The following is a 12,435-nucleotide window of genomic DNA, read 5'->3' as shown; positions in this document are numbered from 1 at the left end:
CCGAGCCGCCGTCAACGAACGCATATATTTCAGTTAGATCTCGTTATATCCGTACATGCATCGTGCGCACTCAAGGACCAATTAAATTTAATAATGTGCTCTGCTCTGCAGTCGTAATTAGAGCGGAAAATTGTTTGTTTTGCCAAGGGGAAACTATAAATTAATGTGCAGGCGCAGTTTTATTAAATTTTGCTTAAAAATGGAGGTCTATAATTCAAATCTTTGGCGATTCAGACGCGAAATTCGTGACTGCATGCAAATTCCATACTTCTCAGCGTGAAAATTTGTTAAATTTATTATAGGAAAAATTTAAAAGATCTTTTGATGGCCAGAAAATTTGAAAATTATGGATTTTTAAGTGTTTTTGTATTTTCAAAAAAGGTGGCAACCCCTGGATTCACATATTTTGTTTTAATCGATTCCTGAGGGTCGATATAAGTAGGGACAAAATTTTCCGGTTGAAAAATGTTTTTTGACGTGCGAGCAGAGACGCAAAACAAAAAGCACATTGCTTTGGTACGCAAAACGATTGAACATTTAATTCGCTACTGCGCAAGCGCCTCCCCTCTGACGTCAAAGCTCTCTCCCAATGCCAGGATGAAGTTTCTGAGCTCACCAATCGATTCCTGAGGGTTGAATTAGGTAGAGTGCATGTTTTTTCCCTCCAAAACATGCAACGTGACGTGCGAACTTTTTTTCCCGCCAAAACAATATGAATGTGAGAAGTGCGCATGCGTCAGAGCTGGCTGGATCTGACAATGAAGTCATTCTAACCGGTGGTCTCTCTGCAAGTGCTCGAACCAGCTCTCGCGCATGCGCACTTCTCGCACTCATTTGTTTTGGCGGGAAAAAAGTTCGCACGTTGCGCTGGACGGTTTTGGTAGGAAAAAACATCCATTTTACCTAATTCGACCCTCAGGAATCGATTGGTGGGCTCAGAAACTTCCTCAAAGAGATCTTTAACGTGTTATTCTTGCTTTTAACAAAAAACCCCACCTTTTTTGTATTTACAAAACAAAAAAAGAAGTACTTTCAACCCCTGAAACAAACACAACGCACTTGGCATTGTTTCCACGATTCAAGCAGCTTCCCTGGTCCATCCAGAATCCATACAAACTTCGTTTAAAAAGCTCACACAGTTAAATTTTTGGCCAGCCCTTCTGGAGTTCATGTTAATTGCTCTCATAGTTCCACGGTTGCAGCTTAATTGTTGAAACACGTGTGCGCGGTAATAAAGATCCGGCCGGCGCAGAGCAGGGAAAGTTTAAGCCGAGCCGGAAAAGTGTCGGTCGCTTGTACAATTGCAAATCCCTCCAGAGAGCACGGCTTCTAGGGTTACGTTACAGTTACACCCGCGCGCACTTGGCGCTGCCATTTGATATTTTTCCAAAGCCACTCACTCAATGGAGTTTCTTGCGTCGGGGCCAATTTTTCATCGTGCGTCTCTCTGCAGTTGGCGGATATAGAGTTTCGAAATAACACAACGCGCCCGCATCAAACTTGGCCATTACATATTCCCGGTCGGGAGCGCCGGCATTAGTCACGCTTTGCCTCAACTTTGCTGCGTTTTCAGTCAGAGCAAGCTCACTGCTTTGAAGCAACAAAACACACACACACGAGCAGGGCTCTGTTTTGTCAGATATCGATTTTAGTGCTTCGCAGGTCGGCTCCAGGGTACAAATATGATGAACGGTGGCAGCTAAAATTATATCCAAAATGATTTAAATAATTGAAAACCGAAATTATTTTAATTAAATTAATTAAAATCCAGTTTTGACCTAAAATTAAACTTTATACACGAGTTTCACACAATTTTCTGTCAGATTTGGTTGCTAATTGAATAATTATGACTTTTTCAAGGGGTTGGAATTAACCTAAGGGGTTAATTTGTTTTAATTATTAAATTTCGCTCAAATTGGCCATCATTGAAGTCATTCCCCACAATTTCCTTAAATCATAAGTCAATTTTACGACTAACTTTGCATCCTTCAGCTTTATAAATTACCTCTTTGAAGCTGTTGGAGCTTATTATTGAAATTTAAAAAAAAAAAATTGACGCTAAATTGTGAATGAATAAATCAATTTACGATAAGGAGTGGCCAAAACCAAGTCTACATGAATATACTCAACATTTCCCAATTAGTGCAAGTCTATTGATTGATTTCTGCTATATTTCGGGACCTTTCATAAACAAGTTCGAGGAGGAAAATATTTCTCTAAACTTTCTTCTGACGTGGGAGCTATTTTCGGAGATTTTTTATCCCTTGCATAGCGCCTACACATTTATTTATTGCGTGAAGGCTTCATTGAATGTGTAAAACGCGACCATTTTCAAGGAAAGTTGAACCTCTTCAAAATGCTTTATATTAATAACCAAACAAGGAAATTCTGGTCCTAAAATTATTATTAATTTTTTTGGCCTTTTAACATTATAAAAGGAAAAGTTTTATATAGCGTCGTTAAACGTTCCGGTACCTTTGATTGATTCAAAATTTTTCTGAAATGATTCTCGAATAAATTAAATTAATTTTGGGTATTTTGATTTTTGCCGAAAAAAATTTAAAGGTTTTTTAACGGCCAGTTGAAAGTTTTAGACGAATTTTGTGCGAAAATAGTAAATTTTAGAAACATTTGCTCAATAGGAAAAAAACTGGAAATTTAATCAGCTTTCTGAATTTAGGCAGTTTTTGGCGCTACTATCAACTGCTGAATTTTAATCAGGCCAAACACACACCCCTTTAAAAAATCTGCAATTTTTGAAAAAATAAATAATATCTTTCAAGACTCAAAATAACTACTTTTTATCTTCTCACGACGAAGTTTTCATAATTTTCTCACCCCGGAAGCTTTAATTTTTCATGTATTATCATTTTTTAAACAAAAATCCCTATCATTCTCTCCACTTCTTGAATCGCCTTTAATTGAAAATGCAAGCCAGTGACTTTGTCGGTTCATATCTATAAATGTTCTACTTGAATGTGTAATTAATACGCAGCAACGAGTAATTCTAATTAAAGCTTCAGACTCGTTTGTCTTTGAAACGAGAGTCTTTTACACTCTGCACAGTGAAAGATATAGAAGTTGAAATAAATTATATATTTTAAATACGCGGAATCTTGAGATGCACTAGCTGATGAAGACATGAATAGGAAAACAAGTTTCGCCCTTGAGCTGCTGATGAGTATGGAGAGCAAATCGGGTTTTTAATTCCGACTGCACAAAGGCGGCGGTGGAGCAAGAAGGGCTGACTGAGAGAGAGAGAGCACACACAAAGGGAGAAAAGCACCATCGGCTGGGGATGGCTGTGAAATAATTAGGTCGCGCGAGAGCGCGAGCTAGAATTACTCGGCGCTTTTGCTCGAGACGCACTGCACAATATTGCATTCCGCCTGGCGCCGCCGCCGGCACTTTTAATTCAAACGGCTTCATTTTCTCCAAACAACCGTTGCGACGAGAGAGCGAACGCGGATCTTATAAAATTCCACCCTCTTCACGCTGCACAGTCCAGGGGCGCTTCTCGCCCGCCACCACCCGGTGTTGAATTTGCACGTGGAGCTAAAATTCTGAAAATCAAAGTGCTGTTAGAATTTACGGAGTCTGCAGACAATGAGAGCGGCCAGTGCATATAGTGACGTCAGCAAACAAAATTATATGCAGCGGGGACCAGATTCGTGCGAAATCGGGTGGAGTATGGCGGGAAAAACGCGAAGTCACGTGAAAAGGCGCGAAAAGAACGGACGTTTTGGCCAATATTGTGACATACTAATTGTGTCTTTTGGATCGTAAAAACAAACTCTTGACACTCATACGGCTTTTTGGTTCCCACATTCAGACGCCATTCTGCGCAGTGCGAACCAATTTTATCACACATTTGGACCCCGCTGCTTTAAACCAACATCTGAAGTGGCGTGTCCTGAAGCTGAGATGACGTCACAATATGTTAGCCACTCTTTTTGCGCCGATCCCAAAATTGTTAACGGACCTTTTTAATATAAACTCTTTTACCTGAATAAATAAATGCAACATCCGCATGTCCTTTTAGTTCAAGGGGTAATAAAAGAAATAGGCTTAGTTGCTTTCATTACCGAAGCGAGTTTGGCTTCGAGAGCAGGGTTGGCAGCACGGGTTCGTTCGACTTCGTTATAGGGAATCACTTAATTAATCCATTTAAAAGCAGCCCACTTTTAATCCGACCGAGAGAGTAGCAGTTCAGAGGCCCTCATTCTCGCCGATTGCGTCAAAAACTTGAGAAGCGCGTTGTCTTGAGTGAGCATGTGTGCATGTTAGTGGTTTGTTGAGCAAACCCCACGAGAGTGAAATCCATACACTTGCACTTGAAGATTGAATTTCGCGCCACGGTGGAAATCTTACGTGTTAGATCGCGGTACAACGGCAGGTACTGCTTTGCACGTTCACACTCGGCTGTTTGAATGAAAATATGTATGCGTCGTTTGAAGGAACGAAAGAAGTTGTAGTTTAAAAGAGGAAGATGGAAAAAATAAAATTTCTGCTGAAAAACCGTCATGGTATTTTTTAAGATGATTTATAGGAAAATAAATTTTAAATTTTGCGATTCTACGGTCATTGAAATAAAGGACACATTTTAAAATGCAACTACAGATTCATTTTCCTGCAATTACCATCTTAAAATTGTGTGTGTCAATCTATTTTTAATTTTAAATCGGTTGGGAAGAAAAAAAATGTAGAAAAATTGATATTTGAATTGGAAAATTGTTATTTTCTACCCCTGAAGCTGTGGCGTGAGTTGTGAATGTGCTAAACATTTTGAAAAATCAAAAGGGACAACCCTTTTGTACAAAGAGTAATCCTGAAACCTCAAATTCCAAATTAAATTCTAATTACCATTTTATAGGATATTTCGTTTCAACTTCTCTCCTTAGCACTTCTTCTTTTTACTTGTTAGGAATGCGCCCTCTTATTCAAACAAAGTCAAAACTTCTTCCTGCGACGCTGTGGCTGATTCGTCAACAAGACTCGCGGATGCTCGCTCGATCTTCTGGCGCGGACAGCCTCCCCTCTCGCCCGCCGTCTTCTCGCTGGCGTTAATTACTCGCAATTAGACCCTTCCTAATTTAAACCTGTTGGAATCTGAGTGTTTCATTTTTAAAACGAGGCTCGATGTTGACGAGACGCAAGCTGTTTAATCAGAAGGCAGCGCGAGCAGAAGGAAAAAAGAAAGTGACACTTCTCTGCCGCGGCGTGTATATAATTAAAATAGCCGTCGCGCTTCTCGAGCAACGCTTCGTAATTAAGCCAGTTAATTTCTTCTCCTCTGCGCTGGCGGTTTTTAATTATGCCGCGTGTATATACTGCGAGAAAGACGGCGAGAAGAGCCAAAAGACGCGCAGGCGACAGAAATAGCGGGCGGGCGGCTCTTTCCGACGCGTTCAAACGAGAAAAATAACAGGCGACCGGTGATTAAGGGATTTGAGTAAAAGGCACAAAATTTGTTTGCGGAATTTAAAAATAAAATAGAATTGCCAAAAATAATGGTTCAAAATCTGTTAACGCGTTTGACGCAAGAGAGAGAGAGAGAGCTAAAATTAAGTCTGAATATAATTATTTTTAATGCGTGCTGCGCGGACCTTAAAGCCGCAGGATTAATTTAGGCTGAAAATGTTTTAAATGAAAGTCATTGAAATGACACTAGTGCGCGGTTTATATATAATTAGAATTTAAACAGTCGGCTTCTCCGCGGCGTCTGTTAAATACGAATTTAATTTCCATATCCAAGATGGAATTCCTCCTTTTCTCATCTCCGAGCAGGCAGAAGACACGCTCCCTTGCTTCTTTATTTTTTTAATTCCTCCTCGCCGGGGCGTCTTTTCCTAATTAAATTTAATTTCAAGACGCCCGAGCTGCTGCTTATTTTATGACGGTTGCTGCCGACTTTTGTCTTTGCTCCAGCGCAGCAGCAGTGGCGGCGGCGGCGGCAGCATCCCGGCGCAGAATAATCACATTAAAACCGAGAGGGCTGCAGTCACAAACACAGCAGAGCATCCTCTCGGACCTGAGCCACTGCTATTCTAATTTAATTTTCATTTTAACTTTTGTCCTCTTAATCCAATTTTTGGCCCCGCACGTTTTTCCTCGTGTTCCCCTTGCACATGCTCATCATCTATTCATGATGTGGTCAAACGGAAAGAATCTTAATTAGCGCTGACGTCATCATAAATATCAAATCAGCGTTTTCCGCCCGGCCTGCGACCGGCACGCACAATGGGAGAAACTTTTTTAATCACACTCGGAGACGCTTGGCTAGCTTGGTAATTGGAACTAACTCGGCCGGATATTTAATCATTTATGCCAACCTAACAACTTGCGTCAGCTGGCCGAAAATTACTCAGCACTGAATCAAGAAAGACACCAATATTAGGATGTGCAACGATCAATAAGAGAATAACAATTTTCCAGTCAATATCAGTGAGTCGTTAATTTGTTCTGCTGCGCAGGTTTTAATCAATATGGTGTCTGATAGAGTGCGGAAGACTCACTGAATTATTGACAAAATCTGACCTTGAAGAAAAATAAACCTCTGATTCTTTTAATTGGCTTTCAAACAAATCAAAAATATGAACGGATGCACGCGACGCGCAGATATGCCGTTTGGTAGAGTACGGCGGGAAAATTTCAAACGTAAAATGAAATTCCTCATGAAAATAGCTTCAGCACAGTGAATATTTTTGTCGTTATTTCATTAGTAACAGCTGAGAGAGATTTAATTTTTGTGAAGGCAACCTTTTTAATCGCTAATGAATATATCTGACTGAGATTCTTACATCTGATTAACTCCGTGACATTGGGAACAATAAGACCCGTACAGGAGGCCCCCTTTTTTCGCCGCGTCACTCTCCGGCTGCCTTCTTTTTCTTCCATTCTACACGCTGCTGACCTTTTGTCATCGTGGCACCGAATCTTCGCTCAAATTCATAAAACGCGCGCGAGCACGCCGCAATCGGACGACACACGACACACGTGCGCAAAATTTATGATCGTTTTTGTGTTTCGCGTGTGATGCTCTTCGTCGTCGGGGACGTGAGAAAAAGTCGAGAAAATTCAATTTCTCCTTTCCACAATTATTACAATTTAGAGATGCGAAAAATTATAAAATCACATTTATTGGTTAAGATAAAATCTTCTGGTACTCTTGTATAATCTTTTTTAAATCTAGGAGACGAAAAAACAGTATATGAAAATAATTTCAATTTTTCAATGGTAAATAATAAAAATAAATTGAAAATGAGTTTGTAATTTGGAAGAAAACAATTATTATTCTGTACAACAAATAATAAATTGAGAAATCTTTACAGAAATATTTAAAACACTATGGCACGTACTTAGTACTGGATTCTAATAAAGATTAAAAAAACCGGCTTTCCAAAATGTCCTAAAAATCCTTCCGACAATTTCTCACATCCCCACGCACGAAACCTCAAGTTAGTAGAGGTCTGAGTGTCGCGGAATAAGAATTATCATCACGGCAGCACATTTCTGTGTCCGTTCTCAGACGGGAATTAATTACTTACGAATTCAGCTGCTAACACGGACCATTAAAGGCGTGGTGACCAACTCACCTCCTGCAACAGAAAGCACCACAAAAAATAAATATAAATACGCGTCTGGAGACGATGCGAGAACGCAAAGGGGGGTTATGGGCCCACTTCGGCTTCGCTCTTCACAGAGTAGTTTTAACACGGTGTATGCCAGAAGTGGTGCCGCCGTTTCTCACTTTTTTATCTCTTGACATGTCATTTTTGTGTGCTAATTGAGAAAAACATAAGATGTATGTATTTTTTTAAAAGAGAATAAACAATCACAATAATAATAACGTTGGATAGATTGCGAAGAGAGGGATCCAAATCAAACGAAAAAAATTATTGGCGAAGCTGTTTAATTTTGAAATTGTACCTGTTTATCGGTCCTGATTTCATTCAACTCAATGAAGAGAACAATCCAAAATATTCTTAATCGCTGGCCAGTAAAACGCTCTACTTCATTGTTGAAAAATTCCTGAAAATAACAAATATTCTGTCAACCTTTCCACAAGCACAAAGGGGACAATTTTTAACTCCTAAAACGACATCGACGTTGGTGGTCTGGTCACATATTTGAAATGCATTATTTGTTAAAGGTATATAAGCGCAGTGCGACGGCGGGTCAGCGTGGGAATAACCCTGCATTCTGTTGAATAGAAAATAGAAACATATATAAATTGCCTGCTGCTGCTGCTCATCGATGGACACTCACGAACATTTTTACACAATCGCAGCCGATCCAAAACTAACAACAATAAATTGAACACTGCGCGCGCTCAGTGTTTATTGAGCAAAGTTGATTTAAATGACGCAATTATTTAATTCCGCGGCAAATGCAATGCATGCTATATAGCGTGAATTATATTCGGACAGACGCGAGCAAATCCCTCGAGCCGAGTTTTGGTATGTACCCCCGACTGAAATCAAATATAAATGTCAAATTCGCGCGCGCGCGTGCTTGATGTCTGGAAATATTTTTGAGTTATCGCCCGGCCCCGCGCGCAAAAAGCCGCCAATCAAACTGGAATAACAGTCAATTATGACACAGTGTGCCTAATAAAATTTGACTGCAATTTATGGAGTTGAATTTTATTTTATTTATTTTTTGGAATGTACTGCGTGTGTGAATAAAATACGCGGGCGCGCGCGCATATTCCCTCCGGTTTGGATGAATGCTGAATAAAGTCCGTGTGTGTCTCTTATTTTCCTTTTGAAAGCTGCTATCCGTTCGTCCGCCGGCCGCCGGCCGGCCGCCCGCCGACGAGTGGGTCTGATCAAAACTTTGATCCAACAAGCCGGCTAGCCTTTGCCTGCTGCATGCGCGTCCTCGATACAAACAAGCTCCCCAGAGATTATTCAAACTTCTTACATACAGACGGCAGCGAGTATATTTGTTATATTTTTCTCCGACTGATGGTCATCCTGAAAGCAGGCAAGAGTCAAAAGCAAGGCCCTTTCGCCTGCGATAATCTAATTGGGGGATGCAATGCTAATCCGCCCGAAAAGTTGTTCATTTCAAAAATCAACCGCCGTTTTCTCGCAAACGATCATCAATTCATCAACGCCGCGAGTTCAATCGCGCGTGAAACGATTTTCGCTCCCACGCAAACGTATAAATTATATATAAATTCAGGTTTGGCGAAAAAGCGGACATCAAAGACAAGCGAGCGAGAATATAATGAAATGAACAACGACGGCCGCGCGCGTTTTATGCTTTTGCCAGGCATGTATCGGTGTGTGCGTATTTTACAGTACAATTTTTACGTTGAAAAAAGTTATTATACAAAACATCAGCAGCAGTTTCCGCGTCTGCAGCACACATATATGTGCGGGAGAGAGTTCATCGCCGCCGGCAATTCATGCATGGAGAGGGCGTACGGCGTGAGAGTGTGGGATTTTTAAAACATGACGAGGTGACACCTCTTTTACCTGCCGTTTGATTAATTCATGACTCGTTTATTAACCATAAAGTGCCGACATTATAGCCGGCGCGCACTTGTGATGAAAAATGGCGCCGCCGACAAAGAGGCTCGCGAGCGCGATAATTTATTCAATTCCGCCATCAGTTGCAATGAAAAATTGATTTCGGATAATTTTCTCACCGCGGCTGAAAATGGAATTTCCAGCATGATACACAAAAGGTGCGTTGGCGACAGAAAATTGGCTTCCGCGCTGCTGGAAACAGCAAAAACCACTCGCATGGGACACGGCTGCATGTCATTTGTGCATCAATTGTTCCGGAATGGAATTCTGTACAAAAGATTGACCCATGTACCTTTCCCAGCATCACAGGCTTTTGTCCTGAGTGGTTCATTCTTTAGGGAAGAATATTCGAATATTAGGAATTTCAACTTTTCCCACGATATGCCTCTATAGAGTCATCCCTTTTGCGAGTTGTGTATATAATTCGTTCGTTCCTTGCCGAGCGCAATCACGCTTCTGATCCAGATTAGAAACGTCATTATTTAATTTGTGCCGGGCAGAGGAAAGGCGCAGGAAGTTGGTGTTTAGTTGACAATTGATTCGGCTTACGTATTAGCAGCCCGGCCCCCACACATGTGTATGTGTGTGTGACTCGACGTGTGTGCCGGCTAAATGCTTTACTTTTAGTTAGTTAGCCGCTCCGCTTAAGACAGCAAAACGAAAAGTACCGTGTCTGCTTTGGGTACAAAGCCATCAATCGTTTCTTCAACTCTTGCTTTTTATTTCCATTTCAATTTATTTATCTCTGATTACGAAATGTATTCAAATGGATTTCAGACGGGCTGACACTCTCGAACGGCTAATTTTTTAGATTGTAATTGTAAATTAAGACGATTGAAATAGAACAAGACCAAATATTCAATCGGATTATTTGAAAGTTATTGCCGCTTTATGCAAAAAGGCTGTCCAAGGACAGGAAAGGTGTATATTTCAGAGGTTTCTTTATTGTAATTTTGATTTGTCGGGCGGAAAAAGTGTATTATCATTGAGGAAATGTAATTATTTAGTAAAATCGGGAAGCTAAATGAGTGCATTCAATCGTTATTCACGGCTGGAAGGCGTTTTTTTTTTAATAATTCCATGAACAAAAAATATAAATTTGGGGGATATACCAATAATGTGCAAAAATAAAATTAGATTTTCAAATTTTGCAAAGTTCCTCGACAAAATCAACGGCTTGTAAACGTTTTCCAGCATAATTTCGATTCCTCTTGTAGCGGTTCCCGCTCACACTCGCAATAACTTAGTTTGTAACCTTTAGATGTCACTTGTAACTGTATGATAAGCTTTGCTCATTTACCCTGTATAATCCACCTTCACTGACCGCTCACCTACGCACGCATACGGTCATGTGCTACTCTCACGCTCCCTGGCCAGGAGCCGCAAAAGCGAGAAGTAAATTACCTTACTGTAAATGTTAGACCCGAAGACTTTACCGGGGTAAGAATATTATTCACTGTGATAATTATTGTTATTCTCGACTCGCATATTGATGCGTTAATTAATTGTTTATATATTGACTTTCCTTTGAGATTTTATTGTGAATATTTATTATGTAAAACTTTACAGTCTTAATTATGGATTAAATCTACGTCTACAAAGGAACCAGATGCATTTCCTTTTGGCTCGAACCGAGTACCCCACACTCTCGTCGCGATTTATCTAACAATGTGCGAATTATGCAGTAAATTACCGTAATAGAAACAGAATTTAACTATTTTCAATTTTCTGTTTGATTTTCTTGGAAATGTACACAACACGCTGCAATCCAGCTCTTCCAAAATTATGTAAAATATAATTTTTAGTTTTAAAGGATAAATAAATTAAGGGGCCATAATACACGCATTTTATTTTAATTTTTTAATGTTGTCTTTGAAGCTCTGAATTTTTTTATGTCTGAAAATTGACAAACAAGCTTTCAGACTAATTAAGACACGAAAAGTCCACCCTTGTCGACGGTAGCTCAAGCAGGAGAGCAAACTTAAAAGATTTTGCGGGCTCTCTTTTCGCTTGCTCTATGTGTTCCAGGGGGTTCGCACGAAAATCAGGGATTCTCGTCACGCGCCGGTGTGAGAAACCACACGGACGCCACTCTGGCTCTGATGGAATAAAACAAAAGCCAGCAAGGCTCCTCCCTTAAGACAAACCAGTCCTGATAATAAATAAATGGCAAATAAATGAGGGCAGCGCGCACCATTTGACTGACAGTTTCGGTTTCTTCTTTAATTCCGCGCGCTCCGCCGACAATAATCGAATTAATTCTCATTAATGCACGCAAAATGTATCCTCGGAATATTCAATTAGCTTCTCTTTGTCCGGCCGTGCAATAAATTACGCCGTTGATTTTGCTGAATTCGCCGCTGCCGCTGCCGCCGCCGCAAGTCGCGCCGGCCTTTTCTGAATGTAAATTTTTGTGTGCGCGCGCGCGCGTGTTTGTGCCGCCGAGCGTTCTCCGCAATTTCGGGGATGAATTATTGCCCCCAATAAGAACCGCATGTGCGGAAAATTTTTGATTGCCCCGACATCGTTGGCTCGCATTGTTCAGCGGCACTCTCAGGAGTGTCAAAGCAATGTGAGGTATTTGAGCTGTTCGGAGATCTGATACTGGCTACCCAATGTCAGAAATGGCAAAAAGTGGTTAGTTTAGTCACTCGAAATGCTCAAATTGCTCAACGGGCTGGCTTGCACCTTTCCAGCATGCGTGATTCGGCTTCACGGGACAAATGTCTAGCGTTTCAATGCAGTCCTCGGTGCGGAGGCAAGTGGCCCTTGAGTGGGCTGGGCGCCCATGTTATCCGTTCGCGGTGTTATTGGGACCAGGGTTTCAGCATTCGTGCTAGTGCAGTGCGCGCCCTTCCCGCTCCTCCGGTCCTCGGACAGGGATTAAAAGAGCAAA

At 40.9% G+C, this 12,435-nt stretch overlaps 1 long non-coding RNA gene across 1 annotated transcript; it reads left to right on the top strand.

Moving 5' to 3' along the window:
• Nucleotides 1-10,756: 10,756 nt before the first annotated feature.
• LOC135938412 (uncharacterized) lies at nt 10,757-11,144 on the top strand. The gene is made up of 2 exons (XR_010574653.1): nt 10,757-10,979; nt 11,109-11,144. It is a non-coding gene; the product is annotated as an uncharacterized LOC135938412 (long non-coding RNA).
• The last annotated feature ends 1,291 nt before the right edge of the window (nt 11,145-12,435 follow it).

Source organism: Cloeon dipterum, chromosome 3 (genome assembly GCF_949628265.1).
Source record: "Cloeon dipterum chromosome 3, ieCloDipt1.1, whole genome shotgun sequence".
NCBI lineage: Eukaryota > Metazoa > Arthropoda > Insecta > Ephemeroptera > Baetidae > Cloeon > Cloeon dipterum.
This window is presented reverse-complemented; position numbering and strand designations above follow the sequence as displayed.